Source organism: Rhinatrema bivittatum, chromosome 10 (assembly GCF_901001135.1).
Source record: "Rhinatrema bivittatum chromosome 10, aRhiBiv1.1, whole genome shotgun sequence".
NCBI lineage: Eukaryota > Metazoa > Chordata > Amphibia > Gymnophiona > Rhinatrematidae > Rhinatrema > Rhinatrema bivittatum.
In genome coordinates, this window is record NC_042624.1 from 25,562,150 (window position 1) to 25,585,474 (window position 23,325).

Here is a 23,325-nt window from a genome sequence, read left to right on the forward strand (position 1 = left end):
CCTATAGGAAGTCACTGGCCATGACAGACAGACAGAGATTGCACTTACAGTCATGCACTCTTCTTTGCTTATTACCAGTAACTTATGACATTTTGGGGCCGATGCAATATTTATGCGCAGAAAGCTGGCGCTCAACACTCAGCATCCACTTTCCTAACGCACCCCCAGGCGCCCCTCCTGGGGGCGCCATGCAATATTTAAATTAGGGGTCGTGTTAGCAAGGAGGCGCTAGGGTCATCTGCGCACCCCTAGTGCCTTCTTGAGAGCAAGAGCCCGCGTGCGTCGGCCGTCCGCTGGTTAGGAAAACCGACGCCGAGTTTAGCGGCGTCAGATTTTCCTAAACACCGCACAGCCAGGGGGTTAAGGAAACAGACGCTTGTCAACTGAGCGTCTGCTTCCTGCACCCGACTGCTGGCGCTTTTTGTTTTTTAATTAGTTTGTGAAGGATTTTTCCTCCTACTTAATATCGCAACGATCTGGTTCCTCTGGGTCAGAGGACCTGATAGTTCAACAGCAGATATTGCCTGAAAAACTAAGTCCTTCCTTTCCTGCAGAGCTCCCCAATTATTACTCATCCCTGAGTTATTTTCCTAAGTATATTTACAGGTCCTGCGAAGACTGACAGGGCTTAGGCCTTTGTGGACTTCTGTCCTTATACCTCTGGGACAGCATCTGTATTCTTCAGAATCTATTGCCAAAAAACTACTTCATATTCCTTTCTGTTATGTGCTGGAAATTGGGTATAACTTACCGTTTCCCACAGATCCTGCCTAGCTCCAGTCCTGTTTCCTCGTCATTCTGGAGTTACGTGAGGCAGAAATTGTTTTTCTCCTTTTACCTGTCACTGATCCTCCTTTCTTTGGGTTCTGTACTTCTAATAGACACAGGGTGGGTAATCAGGGTCATCAGTACAGGTAGGCAAGCTGGGCTATCACCTGTGGTGCCAAGCTCGGAGGAAGAAGGGGTGCTGGAGGACGGATGCAAGAGTGGTGAGCAATCCTGTATGTGCACATGTACTCCCCAAGCTTGTCCCAAATTCTCCAGAATCCTGGCTTTTGTGTGACCTCTTTCTGCCTTTGCTCTTATATTAACCTACCTCCTAATGATTACTGTAACTTGTACTTTCCTGTTTATAAGTACCAGTGTGCTATCAGCCCCTCCTAGGTGCAGTAATGCCCATTACTATTTGCTTGAAGATTGCCTAGAAAGGGGGTCCAGGATCTCTCTGTTTTTAATAGAATGCTCCAATCCACATTTGGCAGATTAAATTCTCCAGATCTTCAAGCCCTGGTGGCAGAGGAAGATCTAGAAATTGCTACTCTCACAGAGACGTGGCTGAATCATTCCCATGACCGGGATATAGACATACCAGGCTACAACAGGCTTATGTGCCCCCCTCCTTAGTGTGGTCTATGAATTACCCCATGATAAATTATATTCACTGATATGATTTACCTGAGTGGGGGATGACACAGGGTCCCAGTCACCTCGATACCACAAACCTGTCACTTGTGGCACCACAGACCAAATTAAATCATCACACCAGAATAAAACAGGAATTATCCTCTTTACTAGTAATGTGTAAAGTAGACAGTAAATCCAACCAGAACATAAATGGGAAAAGTACAGTGGTGAAGTATAATATAGACTTGCAGTTTTCTTATTTTATATCAAGCAATGCAAAAATAACACTGGGTATGGCCTGTTAGCCAGGGCAACCAACTTACTCATGGATAGTAAAAAAAAAATAAGGAATGCTAATAGAGAAAGGATGAGTGGAAAAGCAGTGAAGTATACAACGTTCAAGAATTGTCTTTACCCCTGAGTACTCAAAATGGGGGCGGGACAGACAGATCCACCCCAATGTCACAAGTTTGTAAAGGATGCATCCTGTTCCAAACACAACAAGCAAGGAAATGTGTGGGAAAAAAACAAGCAAGAAAATGAAGTCCCTCTTCATGGTGGAGCTGGCTAGTTGGCAAACCAAACAGATGAGCACTGCAGTGCTTAGTTTAGTTTATAACATTTCTTAATTGCTTTTGTGCAAAAGCTCAAAGTGATTTACAAAATAAAACATATACAATATAACAATAAAACAATATGTGACATAAGTGTGTGAAAGGTCTCTCTCTCTCTCCTGGGGAGCTTTCCCAAATGGTTTACTTGGTACTAAACAGATAGCTGGCCTGGTTTCAGTCTCTTACAGAATGACCACAGTCCACTAGTTTCTCTTTCCCAGCAAGGGTTTATGCTTGATTTTGGCTGAAAGGCTGAAACAATTAAGGTGAGATACAGAATTTGTGACAAAAAGCAAGGAAATAAACCTTCCCCCTCCTCTGCTAAGAACCCCTCTGTGCAAAGTTTAAAGAGTTGTCTATCTCTCTATTTCCTCAGAGCACAGGCTTCTGCCTCTCCCTCTTGATAATTAGCTCTTCAGGAAGAGATGCACTTCTCTCTTCCTGGCTCATCCCCGGTGGCACAGACAGAGCCAGCCAAATTCTGCCTTTTCTACCTTATATGGTCTCCCAGCATTCCTTTGGCTTCCACCTCTGCTGGCTATGTAGTGCTGTTCTCTGGGCAGGCTAAACAGTAGATACATTTTCCCAACTTGTTAACACTGTGAGTGCTGGATGCTGGTTCTTGCAGAACATTTGTTATTCACAGGAGAGCACACAAGGGTTTTTGATGTATTTTTATATCCCTTCACCTTGGCTGTGGCGGCTTGAAGTCTGTACAGGGTTGAAAACCCTTTTTTTGACAGGTCCAAAACACATCACTCAGATCCAGATGCAGCTCAGTCCACATTCTAAGGCTCCAACACACAATAAGCTCGTGGGGGCAGGAACCTGGTTTATAGCAGCTTGCTATATTTAGAAAGGGCATGGAAGGCACAAAGGGGGGAGAAGTAGCGCTTTGTATACAAAATAATATTAAAGCAACTAAAATGCAGTGTAGGGGAAGGAGGAAATGTTTTGGGTCATTTTGGTAAGGAGAGAGGTGGCTCTTACATCCTCACTGATGTGATCTACAGACTTTCAGAAAAGGTAGAAAAGCTGGACGTTAGATATAGTTAAAGACACATGTAAGGCTGGAATTTTATTACCTTGGCTACGCGTGACTGTGCTCCTAGCCTTCCAGGTCTCTCTCCTTACCTTGCCTTCCCTCTGTATAGCTTCTTTTCTCTGGCTTCCTCCTCTTACCTGTTACTTATGGAAAGCCTTGTAAGAGCCTCATTTTTGTATTTTTCTCCACTGACCTCTCTTGTTTGTGAGGGATCTCAGCCCAGCTCAGTGTTTCCTGCTCCGGAGTTTTGTCTGGTGGACAGATTTGGATATAGATATTGACTCGGTCAAGACCTGTTGCTCTAGGTGTGCACTTTATCAAAATTGATTCCCCAAACAACATTCCCTCTAGGTTTTGGTGTTTGTGTGCCACACAGTGTACAAATTTGCGTGCAGGGTTCTTTGAAACATCGCTCTATGTTCCTTTCTTTGTGCATGCTGTTTCCTGTGTATACTTGTTTCCCAATCTGTATGCATATGTGCACATGCACTGCTTACAGGAAGCAGTCTCAAGGCTACGCCAACCAATTGCCTTTCAGAAAGCTGAAAGGAGAGTCTTCCGAAAGAGGATTGCTCCTTTCACTGACATTTCACTGTGCAGGGACCAAGCAGCTCTTAGCTGGAGGAGGTAGGCATTCAGGAGTGCAGGGGGGCTTTTGGAGGGGTCAGAAGGTAACTAATGGGTTCCAAAGGGTGGGGGGTCAGAGTTCATTCAAACCAATCCAATTTCTTTAAGATGAGAGGTTTGGGAATGGGGCCACCGGACCCATGGACCTTTAGACCCAGACATGTTGACCCGAGACTCGACTGTGCTGTTTTTTAAGGTGAGCAGTTCGTGAGGGTGGGGTAATTTGGCTAGAGACCCCATTAAATTTTTTTTTTAAGGTGGGGGCAGACAGACTTGTTTTTCTTTTTTTTGCATGAGTTTTAATCTTATGACAAGTAAAAAGGCCACAGAGTGAAAGCTGTTTAGCTTGCTTTTTTTACGCATGCTTATTACCATGTCATTAGCGTACTGCATCCCTCAGGGACCGCTCATTTTAGCACACGTGTAAAATTAAACTCGCACTAAAATCTAACTCCGATATTCGCACGGGTTTTATTACATTGGCCCATTGTGAGTATGAAATCTCTCCTTCGGTGTCGTCACCGATGACTGACACTCCAGATCTACATTCAGCTTCTATTTTGCATTCAGACCTATTAATATGGACTGCTGTACAGCCTGGATGCGATATACGTTCCCATTCTCATCACTCATTGCTGTGTCAAGCATTTTGTTTGTGAATTAGGGTCCTTGTTATTCCCTCTGTGTTTCTCATTACTGAGTTTTGATCTCTAACTCTTTCCACATGGCCTTTCTTCTTGCAAATAAATGGCACTCTGTCTGCACTGAGAGTCTCGAGGTTGTCCTCTGTTTGGAAGCACAGCCCCTTGGATTAACTGCCAAGTAACTCTCTTATTGTGGCTGCCAATGTCCTCATTCATGGCTGGGATCCAGATTTCTTTCGTGTACTGCAGCCAAAGCCCTTTCCTGTGCTTCTGCAAGGGTCAGATTTGGCTCAGCCCTGGAAGATGATATAACTCTAAGAAACTGCTGAATCTTCAGTGCTCCGCGATCTTGCACTACTCGGCCACATAAATGGAAATGCTCTTTTTACAACCCCGATTCTGCTTGCGAAACTGAAAATTGTGTGGGAGAGAAATGAGTCTTTGGCAACATTATGAGCTGCTCGTATGTCTTAATGTTTGCCAAGGCTGCTGGCACCAGGAAGCGGGTAATAGCATATGGAATGCCTTTTCAGGGATCTCAGTCTTATTTGTTTCCATACAGAATGACAGCCTTTCTGCAAAAGCATCCCAGGCTGTCCCACATCAAACTCCTGAACGTGGCCAAGAGGTGAATGTGTGGCTTTGATGTCTAAGCACCTCCCTGCCCTCTGTGTGCTGGCGGATCTTGCTGGACTTCCATCAGCGGCAGCAGAATCCCATCCTTGTAGCCAGAAAATGGGTGTAGAAATATGAAGGGGAGCCAGCCGGCATTGACCACCTTTCAGTATGTGCACCAGCACCCACGTAGGACAGCCAGAAAAGATGAGACACAAGGACAAGACCCAAGAGAGTGTCAAGCAGGGACCCTGAGCACTGCATGCAGGGAAAGCACACACACAGCCCCTGCTACACACATAGCAATGCTCTCAAGAGATGGTGCAGGTGTCAGAGGTTGCAGGAGATGCCCAGGGGCGGGAGTCCTCCCACCCCTGTCAGTGAATGCTCCCGATAGAGAGAGAATTAAGCCGATTGAAATGAGTTAGAAGAGGGAGGAATGCATTGGGTTATTGTAGCCTGCAAGCTGGCAGTTCACATTAATAGCTTTTCCTCTCTGATGTCAGACTCAGTTGCTCTGCGACGGCTGAGGGAGGAGGCAGGGCTTGGCAGAGCAGGGCTGGCCTTGTTGGTGCTGCCTGTGTTTTGACCTTTGATTAAAGACGACTTTTGGAAGAGCTGGCTCCTTTTCTTCTTTTACTGAAGGGCTGGGCAGTTTACAGGCAGACAAGTCAGGAGGAGGCAGATGTTCAGTAAGAATCCGGTTACTAATTTTCAGATTTTCATTCCCTCCCCTGCCTCTGAAGCAAAATAAGAGCCTCTCTCCCCTCTGTTTACTGCAACCAGCTCTGCCCTTCCCAGCAGCTTGCAAGCTCCTGAGACGATCTTTCAATAACTCTCCCTGCCCTGCAGGCTTGCAAACAGTAACCAGAAACTTTAAAACTGAATGCAATAACCCCTGACCTCTGACAGGAATGACAAGGAAGGGGAAAGGGGGCCCTGGATATTCAGTGATCCATCACCCTGGCACAGTGCTGAGGCAGGCAGGGTGGGCTGTGGCTCACAAGATTGCTGGATGTATGTACTGTTCCCCCAGCAGGAAAGGGATGCAAACCTAAACACTACAAATGCTGTAACATTTTCTATAATTATTATAAAGTTTGCTATATCAATAGTCTCTCTTTATAAGATACTTGCTGAAAGCCAAGATGTTTGGGTTATAGAGCTGGCACTTCCATTAAGTGAACTAGGTAGTCATCTACAGCACCAAACCTTGGTGCAGAGGGAGGGAGAGGGTGGTGAAGCAAAATTACCTGCTGAAGTCCATGGCCACCAGCGAAGTCCATCCCACTACTGGCTAAAGAAGCAAGAAAAGCCTGGTATCGCTGCTGCTGGTTGAAGCAAGAGAGGCAGAACCTGAGTGAGTATGTGTATGTGAGAGAGAGAGCATGCGTGAGAGGGAGTATGAATGTGTGACAGAGAGATATGTGTGTGAGGGAGGGAGTGTGTGTATATGACACAGAGAGAGCAAGCGTGAGAGGGAGTATGAATGTGTGAAAGAGAGATGTGTGTGTGAGGGAGAGAGGGAGTGTGTGTATATGAGACAGAGAGAGAGCATGCATGAGAGGAGTATGAATGTGTGACAGAGATGTGTGTGTGAGGGAGGGAGGGAGTGTGTGTATATGAGAGAGAGAGCATGCATGAGAGGGAGTATGAATGTGTGACACAGAGATGTGTGTGTGAGAATGTGTGTGTGTGTGTATGTGAGAGAGAGAGAGCATGCGTGAGAGGGAGTATGAATGTGTGACAGAGAGATGTGTGTGTGAGAGAGAGAATGTGTGTGTATGAGGGAGAGAGGGAGTGTGTACATGAGACAGAGAGAGAGCATGCGTGAGAGGGAGTATGAATGTGTGACAGATGTGTGTGTGTGTGTGTGAGGGGGAGGGAGTGTGTGTATGAGAGAGAGAGAGAGACAGCATGCATGAGAGGGAGTATGAATGTGTGACAGAGATGTGTGTATGAGAGAATGTGTGTGTGTGTGTGTGTGAGTGTGTGTGTACATGAGACAGAGAGACAGCATGCATGAGAGGGAGTATGAATGTGTGACAGAGATGTGTGTATGAGAGAATGTGTGTGAGTGTGTGTGTGTATGAGAGAGAGAGAGCATGCATGAGAGGGAGTATGAATGTGTGACAGATGTGTGTGAGAGAGAGAATGTGTGTGTGTGAGTGAGGGAGGCAGTGAGTGTATGTGAGAGAGAGAGAGAACATGCGTGAGGGGGAGTGACAGAGTGTGTGACAGAGAGAATGTGTGTGACAGAGAGAATGTGTGACAGAGAGAAGGTGTGTGTGTGTGTGAGGGAGGGAGTGTGTGTATATGAGAGAGCGAGAGAGAGCATGCGTGAGAGGGAGTATGAATGTGTGACAGAGATGTGTGTGTGAGAGAGAGAATATGTGTGTGTGTAAGTGAGGGAGTGTGTGTATGTGAGAAAGCGAACATGCATGTGTGAGAATGAGGGAGTGTGGTGTTTCAGTAAGGAAGCATGTGTGTGTGCGTGTGTAAGAGTGAGCATATTTATATGAGTAAGGAGGGAGTGTGTATATGTGGAAGTGAGAGAGAAAAAACGTGTATATGAGTGTGTGTGTGTGTGAATGAGTATGTGTGTAAGAGAATGAACGTGTGTGTATGAGAAAAAGGAGAAAGTTTGTGCACCCCTCGCCCCGCCCCCATTCCCAAGTAATCTCAGGGTGACTGGAAATCAAATGCTTTCAGGTATGGAAATCGGGAGATTTGTTTCCTTATTAGATTTAATTATTAGGTATTATGTGTGTGTATTGTTTTGAAGAATTTTATTGGTATTTGGGAAATTTTAAACAAATTGTTATATAAGTTTTAAATTATTGGATGCTCTGTCAGCTGTTTTAGAATATTTTTATTCGTATGATTTTACGATTATGACTGCAACCCCTGGGCTGAGGTCTTGATAAATTGTTCATGGGCCATGAAGTTAGCATGGGGCACATTTAAGACTAATTGGAGAAAATTCTTTTTCACTCAACGCACAATTAAGCTCTGGAATTTGTTGCCAGAGGATGTGGTTAGTGCAGTTAGTGTAGCTGGGTTCAAAAAAGGATTGGATAAGTTCTTGGAGGAGAAGTCCATTAACTGCTATTAATCAAGTTTACTTAAGGGTAGAATTAAAAAAATTGCGCGATCGTGTACTTTTGTTTGCGCACCAGGTGCAAACAAAAGTACGCTGGATTTTATAAGATACGCGCGTAGCCGCGCGTATCTTATAAAATCCGGGGTCGGTGCGTGCAAGGGGGTGCACATTTGTGCAACCTGCGCGCGCCGAGCCCAGCGTGCGCTGCCTGTTCCCTCCGAGGCCGCTCTGATTTTAGAGGGGCCTCGGAGGGAACTTTCCTTCGCCCTCCCCTCACCTTCCCCTCCCTTCCCCTACCTAACCCACCCCCCCGGCCCTATCTAAACCCCCCCCCCTTACCTTTATTCCATGATTTACGCCTGCGAAAAGCAGACGTAAATCTGCGCGCATCGGCCGGCTGCCCCGCTCCGTGTTCCGGTCCTGGGGGCTGGTCTGGAGGCCACGGCTATGCCCCCGGAACGCCCCCGGGTCGAAACCATGCCCGCGTCGCCGCCCCCAAAACGCCGCGTCACGCCCCCGAAACGCTGTGTCATTCGGCCACGCCCCCCACACGCCCCTTTTAAAAAACCCCGGGACTTACGCGTGTCCCGGGGCTCTGCGCGCACTGGCGGCCTATGCAAAATAGGCCGCCAGCGCGCAGGGCATTTAAAATCCGCCTCTTAGGGAATAGGCACTGCTATTAATTGCATCAGTAGCATGGGATCTTCTTAGTATTTGGGTAATTGCCAGGTTCTTATGGCCTGGTTTGGCCTCTGTTGGAAACAGGATGCTGGGCTTGATGGACACTTGGTCTGACCCAGTATGGCAATTTCTTATGTTTTTATGTTCTTATGGGCACATAGTTAACACAATCTTATTAGCCTCAAATTCTCCAGGATTCCCCACGGGTTGGGAGTGGAGAATACTTTCCTCGGCCCTGGACATTGTCCTTTCACAGTCTAATGCAAGGAATAAAAAGCTCGCTGGACTCAAAATAAGGTTCCAACATAACTTTCGTGCTAAATGATTTTAAGGCTGCATTTAGTTCCAATCTTCATGCAGTCCACAACACAAATATTAATGAAGGTAAATTCACGTGTGATGATTACAGGGCAGTGCCTCTTTGTGGTCAGTGAGACAGATCTCTGTATCCTCTATATCAGGGAGTAACGAGTGAGACCTTGCCTGCATGTGTGATGATTATAGTATTTTATTTTATTGTTTAAATTAATTTAACTGTTATCTTGTTATAATGTAAAAATAGGGCAGTTCTCGCCCTATTCAACCTGTTATCTGGAAACCGATGTGATATCTCGATCGAATGTCGGTATACAAAAGAAATAAATAAATAAATAAATAAAATGATTACAGGGCAGCGCCTCTTTGTGGTCAGTGAGACAGATCTCTGTATCCTCTATATCAGGGAGTAACGAGTGAGACCTTGCCTGCATGTGTGATGATTACAGGGCAGCGCCTCTTTGTGGTCACTCAGACAGATCTCTGTATCCTCTATATCAGGGAGTAACGAGTGAGACCTTGCCTCCATGTGTGATGATTACAGGGCAGTGCCTCTTTGTGGTCAGTGAGACAGATCTCTGTATCCTCCATATCAGGGAGTAACGAGTGAGACCTTGCCTGCATGTGTGATGATTACAGGGCAGTGCCTCTTTGTGGTCAGTGAGACAGATCTCTGTATCCTCTATATCAGGGAGTAACGAGTGAGACCTTGCCTGCATGTGTGATGATTACAGGGCAGTGCCTCTTTGTGGTCAGTGAGACAGATCTCTGTATCCTCTATATCAGGGAGTAACGAGTGAGACCTTGCCTGCATGTGTGATGATTACAGGGCAGTGCCTCTTTGTGGTCACTCAGACAGATCTCTGTATCCTCTACATCAGGGAGTAACGAGTGAGACCTTGCCTCCATGTGTGATGATTACAGGGCAGTGCCTCTTTGTGGTCAGTGAGACAGATCTCTGTATCCTCTATATCAGGGAGTAACGAGTGAGACCTTGCCTGCATGTGTGATGATTACAGGGCAGTGCCTCTTTGTGGTCACTCAGACAGATCTCTGTATCCTCTATATCAGGGAGTAACGAGTGAGACCTTGCCTGCATGTGTGATGATTACAGGGCAGCGCCTCTTTGTGGTCACTCAGACAGATCTCTGTATCCTCTATATCAGGGAGTAACGAGTGAGACCTTGCCTGCATGTGTGATGATTACAGGGCAGTGCCTCTTTGTGGTCACTCAGACAGATCTCTGTATCCTCTATATCAGGGAGTAACGAGTGAGACCTTGCCTCCATGTGTGATGATTACAGGGCAGTGCCTCTTTGTGGTCAGTGAGACAGATCTCTGTATCCTCCATATCAGGGAGTAACGAGTGAGACCTTGCCTGCATGTGTGATGATTACAGGGCAGTGCCTCTTTGTGGTCACTCAGACAGATCTCTGTATCCTCTATATCAGGGAGTAACGAGTGAGACCTTGCCTGCATGTGTGATGATTACAGGGCAGTGCCTCTTTGTGGTCACTCAGACAGATCTCTGTATCCTCTATATCAGGGAGTAACGAGTGAGACCTTGCCTGCATGTGTGATGATTACAGGGCAGCGCCTCTTTGTGGTCACTCAGACAGATCTCTGTATCCTCTATATCAGGGAGTAACGAGTGAGACCTTGCCTGCATGTGTGATGATTACAGGGCAGTGCCTCTTTGTGGTCAGTGAGACAGATCTCTGTATCCTCTATATCAGGGAGTAACGAGTGAGACCTTGCCTGCATGTGTGATGATTACAGGGCAGCGCCTCTTTGTGGTCACTCAGACAGATCTCTGTATCCTCTATATCAGGGAGTAACGAGTGAGACCTTGCCTGCATGTGTGATGATTACAGGGCAGTGCCTCTTTGTGGTCAGTGAGACAGATCTCTGTATCCTCTATATCAGGGAGTAAGGAGTGAGACCTTGCCTGCATGTGTGATGATTACAGGGCAGTGCCTCTTTGTGGTCACTCAGACAGATCTCTGTATCCTCTATATCAGGGAGTAACGAGTGAGACCTTGGACCTAGTGTCAGGCTTATCTCAGGGTGAAAGGACAGCATTGCTCAGGGTTGTGGGCTTGGCTACCCCTCTTCTAGGCTCTTCGGTAACTGTAATAGCAAGGTCAGTTAAGAAACAGAAAAGCTCTGGAGGTGGGGATTGCTAGGGAAAGCGAGAGCCTGAATAAGGCAAGGGACCAGATATTTCCCCAGGGAAACCCCCAACACTGCTGTTCTCCAGGCCCAGATCCCATAATGGGGACTGTCGAGGTCCTGCTAGACTTAGAAAAGCATTGGGAACTGGCCCCCTTTCCAACAGGGTTCAGAGGTAAAAAAAACAAAAAACACAGCCTTTTCTTCCTTGTTTAGCTTAGAAGTGAAAAAACCCAAACCCGGTTTTTCACACCATGAATGTCCCAGAGCTCGGCTATAGAGCCTACAAGTCTTCAGGTTACTGCTGTTGTGCTGCTCCTTCTCTAGTCACATCCCCACACCCCCTGCAGAACCCAGACACAATTCAAACAAAAAAAAAAGTTCACTGCTGCTTTGCGGTTGAGATTAGACCTCAGGCCTAATCTCCATTCCTGTTCAGTGTGAGGTTTCCATGAGTTCTGCTTTTCCCTCTGTTTCTGTGGGCAGCTCCACCTCCTTCGGCTCTGGTTGCTCCCAGCGTACTCGTTATTTCGCTACCTGTCCCTCAGGTCCACCCCAATCGGTGTCGCCTAGGCTACTGCTCGCCCAGCTGCTTCCTGTTTAGGCTTCCAGGTGCATTGGGTGGAACTAGGCCCCCCCTGGGAAATGTAGTCTCAGAGGTTTAAGAGAGTTCCTTGGACTCCTAATTTAATTTTTCTGCCCTGCCTCTATGCTCCCGGGGTTTATTGTGGGGGGTCAGCTGTTTCCTCCTGTCTGTCCTCTCCCTGATCATCACATCATGACTGCAGTTTCTTACTCAATGTACAGTTCCCAGCCAGATTCCCTCCCAATTTAGAAGCCACTTTGAAGCTTCCTCCTTGGAGTGGCTGCTCTGTTGGGTGATGGATCAAATTAAATTCCCCATTTTCAATACTCCTGATCAGATGTCTTGGTATTCAAGTCTCATTCTCCTCTGATTCCCCTCTCAGTCCTTCTTGTACATGTAGGATACTCATTCAACTCCTTCTCCCCAATATCTAGTACATATTTGCAGTGGATCCATATTAGTGGTAATGCCACTCTTCTCCCTTACTCTTCAAGTCTTCTTCCTCTCGCAGGATAACTGGAGGGTTGTCCTAGCTGTAACCCTCACTCCAGGTTATTGGGTCAGTTGAGGAAATGGGATCACTATAGGGAAAAATAGATAATACCAGACCTATTGCACTATGTACTCTAGGGGTTGTTTTGACATTTTGTATGAGTAGAATTAAACACAGTTCCTGACATTAGAAACGTGATAACATCCGACAAAGTGAATTTTCCTGGCGTGTAGCCAGATGGACTCAGAACAAATGGGATAGTATCCGCGTGCTAGCAGTTGGAGATGGATCTGACGTCAGCACGGGGTATATATCCCCCCAGGAAGCGTAGCAACTTAGTAATTTCCGTCTCCAAAGCAGTTTGGAGAGCCTGCACGCTTGCTAAGCATGTTTTCCAAATCTACTTTTTCTTTTCTACTTCTACTTACTAAAACTTCTACAGCATCGAGCCCCGCACTCCTGCGGTGATACCCTAAGGTCCCTCCCTCAGTAGAGTTTCCGTGGTCCCCCCAGAGGTTTAAGTCCTCGGTCTGGTGGCCGAATCGCGGCAGGGACACAGCCCCCGGGCGAGGTTTGGGTGAGGCTTACGAGGCGCCTCGGTCCCGGCGTGGACGAGGCAGCGGGTGCATATCCTCAACCGCGGTGGTGAAGGTATTTGCTCTCTTCCCCCGCAGCCGGAGACCGCCCGGGTTCCAGCCGGGAAGCGCCGAGGATCAGGTAAGGTGTACGGCTTTTACTTCTGGTCTCCGAGGACTCGAGGATCGGCGGCGTGGCACGCCGTGGAGGGCGCCATTTTGTGGCCTTGTTCAGGTATTGTGTGCCTGAGATAGGCGCAGATCTATGACTAAGCGCTTATTGCTGAGAGCATAGTGAATGACATTGAGCGTGTATTGCTAAAACCGCTTATTGCTGAGCGCATACTGAACTGTATTGAGCGCGTATTGCTAAAACCGCTTATTGCTGAGCGCATACTGAACTGTATTGAGCGTGTATTGCTAACCGCTTATTGCTGAGCGCATATTGAAACATATTGAGCGCGTATTGCTCCCCGCTTGTTGCTGAGAGCATAGTGAATGACATTGAGCGTGTAGTGCTAAAACCGCTTATTGCTGAGAGCATACTGAACTGTATTGAGCGAGTATTACTAACCGCCTATTGCTGAGAGCATACTGAACTGTATTGAGCGAGTATTACTAACCGCCTATTGCTGAGAGCATACTGAACTGTATTGAGCGGGTATTACTTACCGCTTATTGCTGAGAGCATACTGAAATATATTGAGCGTGTATTACTAACCGCCTATTGCTGAGAGCATACTGAACTGTATTGAGCGAGTATTACTAACCGCCTATTGCTGAGAGCATACTGAACTGTATTGAGCGAGTATTACTAACCGCCTATTGCTGAGAGCATACTGAACTGTATTGAGCGGGTATTACTTACCGCTTATTGCTGAGAGCATACTGAAATATATTGAGCGTGTATTGCTAACTGCTTACTGCTGAGAGCATATTGAATACTATTGAGCGTGTATTACTGTCTGCATATTGCTGAGCACTTATGGCATATCATTGAGCGCACATTATTGCCGCATATTCTTATTGTGCGCCTGTTGTATTCAGCGCATATTGCTGCCGCATATTATTAAGCACCTATTCTGCTACGCGCATATTGCTGCCGCATATTATTATTGTGCGCCTGTTGTATTAAGCGCATATTGCTGCCGCATATTATTATTGTGCGCCTGTTGTATTAAGCACATATTGCTGCCGCATATTATTAAGCACCTGTTCTGCTAAGCGCATATTGCTGCCGCATATTATTCAATGGAACAGAACGCCTCAGCGTCTTCAGCGGGGGCACCTCCTGCCTCCGGCATTAAAGCCCTCGGCCTCTGCTCTGCATGCCAGCTTCGAGCCACGCACAGTGAAGAGCCAGACTCCCTATGTGTCCAATGTGAGGAGGCCGTGGGACCCTCGGGCCAGGACCAGTCTCAGCCAAGATTTGCTGATAGTTCTCCAGGGGCTACCCCAGATTTAGCGGGCAGTCTCGACCAATCGGGAATCCCGGGGGATCTTGTACCCCGGCGGTTGGAGGCTGCTTCAATTTCCTGGATGGATCTCTTTAAGGGGATTCATGCCTTTGTACAGATGCAAACGGCTTCCCGTCCAGGCCCTGCGGTTCCGGTTGTCCCTGTTGTTCCTGCTGTTTCTGCGGTCCCTGCGGTGCCGGCGACTGCGGCGGCTGCTGCGGTGGCGGCTCCAGCTGATCCTGCTCCTGGACCCTCACGCCCTTATCGTGAGCGGGACCTCCTGCCGCTAGACAGTCCGGATCAGTCAGACCAGGAGGTTTCACCGGACGAGTCTGAACTCCCGGACGAGGGGGAGCTTCCCCCAGGGATTGAACCATATAGAACCATGAGGTGGTTCTTCCCTAAGGAGGATCTCTCCGACCCGGTGTCTCAGTGCCTGGCGGAGTTGGATATTACAGGTCCCAGCACTACGGTACCCTCTGCGCAGAACCCCCTGCTGGAAGGTCTTCGTCTACAGCCCGCCATTTTCCATTCTTGCAAGCGGCACAACAACTGATAGATTTAGAATGGGCGGCACCTGTACCCATTGGCACCAGCTATCCAGGAGCTGCTGGCGTGCCCTCAGGTGGACGCCTTGATTAGCGCTGTGGTCAAGCGCACTACCATTCCAGTTGAAGGGAGGACGGCCCTCAAGGAGCCTCATGACCGACGACTGGATGCCATTCTGAAACAGACCTTTGATGTGGCGGCTCTATCTTTGCGGATCGCAACTTGCTGCACAGTGGTGACGCGTTCCTGTTTGTCACAGGTCAGGAACAACGCTCCAGCAGCAGACATGGAGTCCGCTCTCTTGTTCCTCACGGATGCTGCATCAGACCTAGTCCGAACAACAGCCAAGGGGATCTCATCCTCCGTAGCCGCCAGGAGGTAGCTCTGGATTCGGAAATGGTCAGCCAATGCGCCTTCAAAAACACACCTCACCAGATTGCCCTTTAAGGGCTCTTTCCTGTTTGGCAGCGACCTTGATAAACTGGCCAGCACATGGGGTGCCTCTCCAGTGCCTAGACTGCCGGAAGATCGGTTCAGAAGGGGCCAGCGCGCCTTTCCAAGGCCCTCCAGGGGCAGGAGTTCACAGCGCTTTGTTCCTTACAGGAGTCGCTACCAGGCACCACATCCTCAGGCCAGGAATCAGGCCTTTCGGACCAAGCAGCGCAAGAGGGGAGCAGGCCCGGGCTCAGGTCCCGGCCACGCCTCCCAATGAGACTCCGCCGATTCATCTGGGGGACGGAGCCATAGGGGGCAGGTTAACCCTCTTCTACCCCAGATGGGTCGAGATCACGTCGGACCAGTGGGTCCTCGCCATTATCCGAGAGGGGTATTATCTGGACTTTCATCATCTCCCTCCAGACAAGTTTGTGGAATCGTCATGTCCCATGCACAAGAAGGCAGCCTTGGAAGCTACCCTGGCGAGGCTCCTGTCCTTGAAAGCCATCATCCCAGTACCTGCCTGGGAAGTGAATTCTGGACACTATTCCATTTATTTCATGGTACCCAAGAAAGGGGGGCACCTTTCGGCCTGTACTGGACCTCAAGTCAGTCAACCGATACTTACGGTCCCGAGGTTTCGCATGGAGACTCTGCGCTCCATCAAGGCCGCAGTACAGCCTGGAGAATTCCTCACGGCATTAGACCTGTCAGAGGCATACCTGCACATCCCGAACCATCCGGATCACCAGCGCTACCTACGCTTCAAGATTCTGGGTCGCCACTTCCAATTCCGGGCTCTGCCCTTCGGATTGGCCACGTCACCACGGACCTTCACCAAGGTGGTTGTCGTGGTAGCAGCGGCCCTCAGGCGAGAAGGAATTCTGGTCCATCCCTACTTAGACGATTGGCTGATCAGGGTGAAATCACGAGAGGAGAGTCATCGGACAACCAACAGGGTGATCGCCCTTCTGGAAAGCTTGGGCTGGGTAATCAACCTCAGCAAGAGTTGCCTACAGCCTTCCCAGTCACTGGAATATCTGGGAGTACAGTTCAACACGCAGGCAGACACAGTCACTCACTACCAAGAGAAGGTTGAAACTTCAGACACGTATCCAGTACTTGATGGGAGCCTGTCGGCCCATAGCTTGGGACTATCTGCAGGTTCTTTGTCTCATGGCATCCACCCTGGAAGTGGTACCTTGGGCAAGGGCCCATATGAGACCTCTACAACACTCCCTGCTCTCTCGCTGGAGCCCTCATCTACGGAACTATTCCACGCACCTACCTCTGCCTGCCAGAGTCCGGACACAGTTACGGGAGTGGCTGTAGTCCGACCACATGAGCAAGGGGTCGAGGATGTCCTCTCCCACATGGGCTCTGCTCATCACAGATGCCAGCCTGAGCGGCTGGGGAACACACTGCGAAGGACTCACCACACAAGGGCGGTAGCATGGAGAAGAATCAGCGTGGAACATCAACCATCTAGAGGCTCGGGCAGTCCAATTGGCATGCCTTCGATTTGCTCACAAATTGAAGAACAGAGCAGTCAGAGTGATGTCCGACAACGCCACCACGGTGGCATACATCAATCGCCAGGGCGGAACCAGAAGCCGACAAGTATCTCTGGAGATCGCCCCACTGATGGTTTGGGCAGAGGCGAATCTTCGGGACATCTCCGCCGTCCACATTGCCGGGAAGGACAACACCATGGCAGACTTCCTCAGCAGAGAACGTCTAAATCCGGGAGAGTGGCAGCTGTCACCCACAGCCTTCCAGATGATTGTGGATCACTGGGGGATCCCGGACATGGATTTACTGGCGGACAAGTCCAATGCTCAAGTACCCAGATACTTCAGCCGCAAGCGCGATCCGTTCTCCCACGGAATCGATGCCCTGGTTCAGCCGTGGCCTCCAGGGACTCTGCTATACGCCTTTCCTCTGTGGCCTCTGCTGGGCGCCATCATCCACAAGATTCAGAAACACCGGAGCCTAGTTCTTCTAGTGGCACCAGACTGGCCAAGAAGACCCTGGTACGGGGACATGAGAAGACTTCTGGCAGGGGAGCCTCTTCCCCTGCCTCCTCTCCGAGACCACCTACATCAAGATCCCATCCTCCACGAGGATCCAGCTCAATTCTCTCTTACGGTCTGGCCATTGAGAGGGCTAGACTGAAGAAAAGAGGTTACTCGGAGCCCGTGATAGATACACTCCTCCGAGCTTGTAAGTTTTCCACATCCCTCACCTCCGTAAGGATCTGGAGAGTATTTGAAGCATGGTGCGACACTCATGGCACCAATCCCCATGCGGCCACAATCCCTATTGTGTTGGATTTCCTGCAGGATGGACTTCAGAAGGGTCTCTCCCTCAGCTCCATCAAGGTTCAGGTGGCTGCGCTGTCTTGCTATGGTCCCAGGAGGGATGGCAAGACCATCGCCAAGCACCCAGATGTTTCTCGCTTCCTGCAAGGAGTCAAGGATATTCGTCCGCCACTGAAGTGGCCAGTGCCCTTATGGAACCTTAACCTTGTTTTGGATTTCCTCACAGGATCCACCTTCAGACCCCTTCGGGGCCTGTCTCTCCGTTCTCTAACCTTGAAGATGGTGTTCTTGTAGGCTATCTGTTCAGCACGCCACATATCAGAGCTACAAGCACTGTCCTGCCGTGATCCCTTTCTCAGAATCACTCCGGAGGCTATCCATCTTCGCACTGTTCCCTCCTTTCTACCGAAAGTGGTTTCACAGTTTCATCTTAACCAAACCATATCCTTGCCTACCACGGCAGGTTTGAAGAAATCTGAAGAAGGGCGTTTATTACGCCATCTAGACATTGGCAGATTGCTGCCCAGATATCTGGAAGTGACACAAGACCTACGAAAGACGGATCATCTGTTCGTCCTGCATAGCGGGAAACGACATGGGGAAGCGGCCTCTCGGCCCACCATCGCCCGCTGGATTAAAGAAGTTATTAGAGCAGCTTATGTAGAGGCTGGGAAGTCTCCGCCTCTACAGGTCAAGGCTCATTCTACCAGAGCAGAAGCGACGTCTTGGGCAGAATCCAGGATGCTGTCGCCTGCAGAAATATGTAAAGCGGCGACATGGTCCTCCCTACATACCTTCTCCAGGTTTTACCGTCTGGATGTCCAGGCCAGGGAGGACTCAGCATTTGCAAGGGCGGTACTACATGGTCCTCAGGCAGCCTCCCGCCCAGGCTGGGAGTAAAGCTTTTGTACATCCCATTTGTTCTGAGTCCATCTGGCTACACGCCAGGAAATGTTGAGATTACTACCTGATCATCTCCTTTTCCTTAGTGTAGACAGATGGACTCAGCAATAGCATCCCGCCCAGCTGCCTGCGTACATGGGTTTCACCGATTCAAGGTAAGCCATGTCATCTGTTTCCATAAGAGCGTACACTCTACCAGGTGTCAACGCCTTCCGGTTGGGAATGCTGGCGGTCTCCAGCTACTATCAATCGGTCAGGGGAATCCTGTTTCACTTTTCACTGAGCGTCAGTACACACATCCATAACAGCTTTTGCAAGGAAGATTACTAAGTTGCTACGCTTCCTGGGGGGATATATACCCCGTGCTGACGTCAGATCCGTCTCCAACTGCTAGCACGCGGATACTATCCCATTTGTTCTGAGTCCATCTGTCTACACTAAGGAAAAGAAGATTGAGGTAGTAATCTCAACAATATCTACTGAAAGATATGTTCCTTATTCCTTACTATTGTGGATTAATGACATAGCAAATCAAAGGATGATAAAGACTGGGATAAGAAGATTTATGTGACTTATGAATAGGTACTATTTCAGGTCTTTTCATGTTAGGCTACAGTTCTTCAGTGGGTTTTTTGTCCATCATAGAATCAGTCTGAAGATTAATTATCATTATGCTTTAAAGGCAACAGGTTAGAACATTGGAACATGCCATAATGAGTCAGACCAAGGGTCCATCAAGCCCAGCATCCTGTTCCCAACAGTGGCCAATCCAGGCCATAAGAACCTGGCAAGTACCCAAAAACTAAGTCTACTCCATGTTACCGTTGCTAGTAATAGCAGTGGCTATTTTCTAAGTCAACTTAATAAAAAGCAGGTAATGGACTTCTCCTCCAAGAACTTATCCAATCCTTTTTTAAACACAGCTACACTGACTGCACTAACCACATCCTCTGGCAACAAATTCCAGAGTTTAATTGTGCGTTGAGTGAAAAAGAACTTTCTCCGATTAGTTTTAAATGTGCCTCATGCTAAATTCATGGAGTGCACCCTAGTCCTTCCATTATTCGAAAGAGTAAATAACAGATTCACATTTATCCATTCTAGACCTCTCATGATTTTAAACACCTCTATCATATCCCCCCTCAGCCATCTCTTCTCCAAGCTCACCAGCCCTAACCTCTTCAGCCTTTCCTCATAGGGGAGCTGTTCCATTCCCTTTATCATTTTTGTCACCCTTCTCTGTACCTTTTCCATCGCTACTATATCTTTTTTGAGATGAGGCGACCAGAATTGTACACAGTATTCAAGGTGTGGTCTCACCATGGAGCAATACAGAGGCATTATGACATTTTATGTTTTATTCACCATTCCCCTTCTAATAATTCCTAACATTCTGTTTGCTTTTTTGACTGCCGCAGCACACTGAACCAACTATTTCAATGTGTTATTCACTATGACGCTTAGATCTCTTTCCTGGGTGGTAGCTCCTAATATGGAACCTAACATCCTGTAACTATTGCATGGGTTATTTTTCCCTATATGCATCACCTTGCACTTATCCACATTAAATTAAATTTTATCTTCCATTTGGATGCCCAATTTTCCTGTCTCACAAGGTCCTCCTGTAATGTATCACAATCTGCTTGTGATTTAACTACTCTGAACAATTTTGTATCATCTGCAAATTTGATTATCTCACTCGTCGTATTTCTTTCCAGATCATTTATAAATATATTAAAAAGTAAGGGTCCCAATACAGATCACTGAGGCACTCCACTGTCCACTCCCTTCCACTGAGAAAATTGTCCATTTAATCCTACTCTCTGTTTCATGTCTTTTAGCCAGTTTGCAATCCATGAAAGGACATCGTCACCTATCCCATGACCTTTTACTTTTCCTAGAAGCCTCTCATGAGGAACTTTGTCAAACGCCTTCTGAAAATCCAAGTATACTACATATACCGGTTCACCTATATCCACATGTTTATTAACTCCTTCAAAAATGTGAAGCAGATTTGTGAGGCAAGACTTGCCCTGGGTAAAGCCATGCTGACTTTGTTCCATTAAACCATGTCTTTCTATATGTTCTGTGATTTTGACATTTAGAACACTTTCCACTATTTTTCCTGGCATTGAAGTCAGGCTAACTGGTCTGTAGTCTGGATCGCACCTGGAGCTCTTTTTAAATATTGGGGGTTACATTAGCCACCCTCCAGTCTTTAGGTACAATGGATGATTTTAATGATAGGTTACAAATTTTTACTAATAGATCTGAAATTTCATTTTTTAGTTCCTTCAGAACCCTGGGGTGTATACCATCTGGTCCAGGTGATTTACTATTCTTCAGTTTGTCAATCAGGCCTACCACATCTTCTAGGTTCACCGTGATTTGATTCATTCCATCTGAATCATTACCCATGAAAACCTTCTCCGGAACGGGTATATCCCCCAACATCCTCTTTAGTAAAGAAATCATTTAATCTTTCTGTGATGGCCTTATCTTCTCTAAGTGTCCCTTTAACCCCTTGATTATCTAACAGTCCAGCAGGCTTTCTGCTTCGGATATATTTTAAAAAGTTTTTACTGTGAGTTTTTGCATCTATGGCCAACTTCTTTTCAAATTCTCTTAGCCTGTCTTATCAATGACTTACATTTTACTTGCCAACGCTTAAGCTTTAACCTATTTTCTTCTGTTGGATCCTTCTTCCAATTTTTGAATGAAGATTAGGGATGTGAATCGTTTTTCAACGATTAAAATTATCGTCCGATAATGTTTATATCGTCTTAAATCGTTATAGAACACGATACAATAGAAATTCTAACGATTTATCGTTAAAAATCGTTAAATCGTGTTAGTGCGCACTAACTCGAGTTAGTGCGCACTAACTCCCCATTAGTGCGCACTAACTCGATTTAGTGCGCACTAACTGAAAATGATACAAATAAACACTTTCCAGGTCACTGAAGGTCAGTTAGGAATGAATATGTGTTCCTATTGGCTGGCTGCCCTCTTATCTATTGATGTTACCAAGGTTACCACTGAGGTGATGGTTGGGGGGATGGGAAATGGAACTGGAAACTAAAGAACACCAACAGAAAATGAAACAAAGTGTTCACACTTCCCAGGTCAGTAAAGGTCACTTAGGAATGAATATGTATGTATGTATTCCTATTGGCTGGCTGTGCTCTTATCTATTGATGTTACCAATATGGTTGGGGGGATGTGAAATGGAAACAGTTGGAAGCTTGACAAAAAATGTAATGTAATGATCAGCACTCACGTGACTAGAACTTGTTTGTTTATTATTTTTGTTAGCAGGCACCTGAAATGCTAGTGCATGTTGAATTTGCCAATCACTGTGCATTTTAGAAAGGTGGTCCTGGCTGGAACTGTACACAGTTCAAATATATGTAATTGATTGTTGGTAAGTGTATTTTTTAAGTAGCCACACTGGCACCAGTATGTTTACTTTTCCTCCTACTTAACTCACTAGCTCAGCTTTGTAAGAAGGGCTTCTCTGCTTGTGTGTTGTTTTTGTTTGGTGTGAGGAGAGCAGAAACATCAGATCTTTATTCAATCTACTACAGTCATCTCTTACAGTGCCCTATCCCTATTAATACCAGGAGTGTTGTGATCTTCCTGCACACAGTGCCCTAACCCTGATACCAGTTTGAGACAGTTCCCTCCCTGCATTACTAGTGAGAGGCTGGCTTCACAGACAGGGGGGAGCTGCCTGACCCTCACTCCTGACTTCCCCCATGTCCCAGCTAGTGATTGGTGTGTGGGTGAGGGGGGGGGGGGAGGATGGTGAAGTCTGAGACAGCTCCCTCCCTGCATTACTAGTGAGAGGCTGGCTTCGCAGACAGGGGGGAGCTGCCTGACCCTCACTCCTGACTTCCCCCATGTCCCAGCTAGTGAATGGTGTGTGGGTGAGGGGGGGGGGAGGATGGTGAAGTCTGAGACAGCTCCCTCCCTGCATTACTAGTGAGAGGCTGGCTTCACAGACAGGGGGGAGCTGCCTGACCCTCACTCCTGACTTCCCCCATGTCCCAGCTAGTGAATGGTGTGTGGGTGAGGGGGGGGGGGGGGGGGAGGATGGTGAAGTCTGAGACAGCTCCCTCCCTGCATTACTAGTGAGAGGCTGGCTTCACAGACAGGGGGGAGCTGCCTGACCCTCACTCCTGACTTCCCCCATGTCCCAGCTAGTGAATGGTGTGTGGGTGAGGGGGGGGGGGGTGGATGGTGAAGTCTGAGACAGCTCCCTCCCTGCATTACTAGTGAGAGGCTGGCTTCGCAGACAGGGGGGAGCTGCCTGACCCTCACTCCTGACTTCCCCCATGTCCCAGCTAGTGAATGGTGTGTGGGTGAGGGGGGGGGGGAGGATGGTGAAGTCTGAGACAGCTCCCTCCCTGCATTACTAGTGAGAGGCTGGCTTCACAGACAGGGGGGAGCTGCCTGACCCTCACTCCTCCGGGGTATTGTGATCTTCCTGCACACAGTGCCCTAACCCTGATACCAGTCTGAGACAGCTCCCTCCCTGCATTACTAGTGAGAGGCTGGCTTCACAGACAGGGGGGAGCTGCCTGACCCTCACTCCTGACTTCCCCCATGTCCCAGCTAGTGAATGGTGTGTGGGTGAGGGGGGGGGGGGGAGGATGGTGAAGTCTGAGACAGCTCCCTCCCTGCATTACTAGTGAGAGGCTGGCTTCACAGACAGGGGGGAGCTGCCTGACCCTCACTCCTGACTTCCCCCATGTCCCAGCTAGTGAATGGTGTGTGGGTGAGG

The 23,325-nt window shown here is 48.0% G+C and overlaps 1 protein-coding gene across 4 annotated transcripts in view; it reads left to right on the forward strand.

The window, feature by feature from the left end:
• The window catches only part of LOC115100070 (dimethylaniline monooxygenase [N-oxide-forming] 5-like), a 76,939-nt gene that overhangs the window by 5,312 nt on the left and 48,302 nt on the right, over positions 1–23,325 (forward strand). Inside the window, exon 1 of one of the 4 annotated variants that reach the window (XM_029618242.1) lies at positions 5,695–6,309. The exons of the other annotated variants lie outside the window; for them this stretch is intronic. The gene's annotated coding sequence lies outside the window, so the exon portion shown is untranslated. Of the gene's footprint in view, positions 1–5,694; positions 6,310–23,325 lie in introns of those variants that run through there. 4 annotated transcript variants of the gene reach the window in all.